The sequence below is a fragment of the Callospermophilus lateralis genome, chromosome 5 (genome assembly GCF_048772815.1).
Source record: "Callospermophilus lateralis isolate mCalLat2 chromosome 5, mCalLat2.hap1, whole genome shotgun sequence".
Taxonomy (NCBI): Eukaryota; Metazoa; Chordata; class Mammalia; order Rodentia; family Sciuridae; genus Callospermophilus; species Callospermophilus lateralis.
Genome location: NC_135309.1, coordinates 132,789,516 through 132,792,934, shown reverse-complemented (window position 1 = coordinate 132,792,934; position 3,419 = coordinate 132,789,516). Strand labels below are relative to the sequence as shown.

General features: G+C 41.1%; 1 pseudogene; it reads right to left on the bottom strand.

Moving 5' to 3' along the window:
• Nucleotides 1-1,749: 1,749 nt before the first annotated feature.
• On the bottom strand, nucleotides 1,750-2,796 carry LOC143399460 (glyceraldehyde-3-phosphate dehydrogenase pseudogene; annotated as a pseudogene).
• Between the last annotated feature and the right edge of the window lie 623 nt (nucleotides 2,797-3,419).

The following is a 3,419-nucleotide window of genomic DNA, read 5'->3' as shown; positions in this document are numbered from 1 at the left end:
ATGACACCCAGGTCTGAGATACAGGTCCTTATTACTCATATTACTCACAGTTGGCAACAAGAACTTCATGTTCTCATGGCCTGATCTTTTTCCCACTCCCAATTTCATTGGGGACAACTAGAAGCAATTGGTTCATTGTACAAATATTGGCATCAGGTTATAGCTGAGGAAAATCAAGTTCGGGAAACACAATTTATAAGGGACTATAAGAAAACATGTCCAGTATTTACCTGGAGGGAGGCATTGTTTTAATTTTCTGATCAGGAAACAAAAGCATGTCTCCTTATCCACAAGGAGATATCCTATCTATATTTCAAGGCTATGTTTTAAATATCCTTAATATAAAGAAAGAATTTGTTAATGTGACTTCAAAATATTTTAAGAAATGCAAGAAGCCCATCTAGAATTGTTTCCCAGAGTATCCAATACACATGAGTTCATCAATAATAATGATAGTTTATTGAATATATTACATGTGCTTTCTGTGCAAAGCATTAAAATATTATCTGCTCTGTAAAGAATATTTTGGGAACTAAGATTTTGACATTTATTTTTGTTTATCAATAATTATGAGAATCTTTCTTATGAGTTAAATGACTTGAGAGTCAAGAAGTAATCATGATTCCTGACAAAGGATGACATTTATTTGTAATTTCTAAATGAAATGGCATTCAACATTTCTCTTGCACTACATTTTAGTCTTGAAATAAGATTCCATCATCTATGACATTTCACCTCTCAGAGATGAAATAAAAAAAACAACTAAATGAATGTCAGCCACTTATAAAATGTGATGCAAGTACCAGCTAATATGAATTACATATTTTAAAAAATTGGTTGATGGCTTAATAAGAACATTTTGATGTCTTTAGTCCTAAGTGATTAATTCATATTAAGGTATAAATCATTGACAAAAGCATTTCCCCAATCAGTATGATATTGCTAATGGCCCATTTCAAGGATAGATCCAAGTATAGGAATTTCTCTGACATTTTCTTCTAGCAAGACGATTGTGGGGAATCTATTTAGCCTTTCTAAAATTTCTTTTTTATGTAAAAGAAGTTCATTTACACCTTCTTTACATAACAATCCCACTGACTCTCATACTGGCTTCCTTTTTTAAAATATTCTGTTAGAATCTATGATTATTTCTTTTTATTCTACCTTATTTGAGCTTCCAAAAGAAGGAATAAAACCTATATTCCCTGAAGAAAGACTATCTGAGATGTTTCCAGGGTGCAGAACTAGATATGAATTTAAGGTTGATTTTTATGATATAAAAATCCTTAAAATACAAACTAAGTTGATAAATAAGCAAAACTTTAATGCACCAAAGACTTTTATAATTAAGGAAAGTGACTTTTTTTGGGGGGGGGGGTACCAGAGATTAAACTCAGTGGCACTCAACCACTGAACCACATCTCCAACCCCATTTTGTATTTCATTTAGAGACAATGTCTTACTGACTTGCTTAGCACCTCACTTTTGCTGAGGCTGGCTTGGAAGTCATGATCCTCCTGCCTCAGCCTCCCTAGCTGCTGGGATCACAGGAGTGTATCACTGCTCCAGGCAAAATGATTCTTTTTTTTTTTTTTTTTGGCTGGGTGCAGTGAACTTTATTGATGGTATGTGACAGTAGGGCTTCCTAAGCCCCTCCCCTTCTTCAGGGGATCTAGGATGGAAATTGGGAGGGAGGAAGATTCTAAGTGTGTTGAGGGACTGAGTCAGGGACTCCCCAGCAGCTGAGGGCCTCTCTCTTCCTATGTTCTTGCTGGGGCAGGTAGTCCAGGGGCTCTTACTCCTTGGAGGCCATGTGGATCATAAGGTCCACTACCCTGTTGCTGTAGCCAAATTCATTATCATACCAGGAAATGAGCTTAACAAAGTGGTCATTGAGGGCAATGCCGGCCCCAGCATCAAAAGTGGAAGAGTGGGTATCACTATTAAAGTCGCAGGAGACAACCTGGTCCTTTGTGTAGCCCAGGATGCCCTTGAGGGGGCCCTCTGATGCCTGCTTCACCACCTTCTTGATGTCATCTTATTTGGCAGCTTTCTCCAGGCTTCAGGTCAGATCCACAACTGACACATTGGGAGTGGGCACATGGAAAGACATGCCAGTGAGCTTCCCATTCAGTTCAGGGATGACCTTGCCCACAGCCTTGGCAGCACCAGTGGATGCAGGGATGATATGCTGGGAAGCCCCACGGCCATCAAGCCACAGTTTCCCGGAGGAGCCATCCACAGTCTTCTGAGTAGCAGTGATGGCATGGACTGTGGTCATGAGTCCTTCCACAATGCCAAAGTTGTCATGGATGACCTTGGCCAGGGGGGCTAAGCAGTTGGTGGTACAGGAGGCATTGCTCACAATCTTGAGGGAGTTGTCATACTTCTCATGGTCCACAACCATCACAAACACGGGGGCATCAGCAGAAGGGATAGAGATGATGACCCTTTCGGCACCACCCTTCAGATGAGCCCCAGCTTTCTCCATGGTAGTGAAGACACCAGTGGACTCCACAACATATCCAGCACCAGCATCACCCCATTTGATGTTGGCGGGATCTTGCTCCTGGAAGATGGAGATGGACTTTCCATTGATAACAAGCTTCCCGTTCTCAGCCTTGACTGTGCCATGGAATTTACTATGGGTAGAATCATACTGGAACAGGTAGACCATGTAGTTGAGGTCAATGAAGGGGTCATTGATAGCGACAATATCCACTTTGCCAGAGTTGAAAGCAGCCCTGGTGACCAGGCGCCCAATAAGCCAAATCCATTCACTCCAACCTTCACCATCATATCTCAGAGATGCAGCTGGCACTGCACGAGACAGGAAGAGGTGGTTTCCTGTGGAACCGGGAGGAGCAGAGAGCCCAAAATGATTCATTTTTTAATGAACAGTTCTGATGTGGTATGATTTGTATATGGAGTGTTCCTCAAAAGCTTCTGTGTAAATGATTAGATGATAAGAGATGGAACCTAATCAGTTCATCGTCCTTTGAATGGACTAACTGGGTGGTAACTGTAGGCAGGTGGGGCAGGGTTGGAGGAGGTAGGTCAAGGAGGCATTTCCTGGAAGAGTTCATCTTCTCTATAGACTTTTGCCCTTTCTTTCCTACCTCCCAGTTACCCTGAGCTGAGCAGACTAACTCAGTTTCATCCATCTCATCACTGGCTCAGAGCATGAAACCATCCCACCATTAACTGAGTCTCTGAATCCATGAACCAAAATAAACCTTTTCTCTTACATGTTGTTATTCTTGGATATTTCAGTCACAGAGTTGAAAAGCTGATGTGTTCCATGGCACATATGTCACCCAAGATTTAAATCTACAGTTTTGGTTACAATACTGGTAGCTAAAAACTTTGAAGGATGTATCATGGGAAGAGTCTGAATCTAGATTTATATAATGTCACAT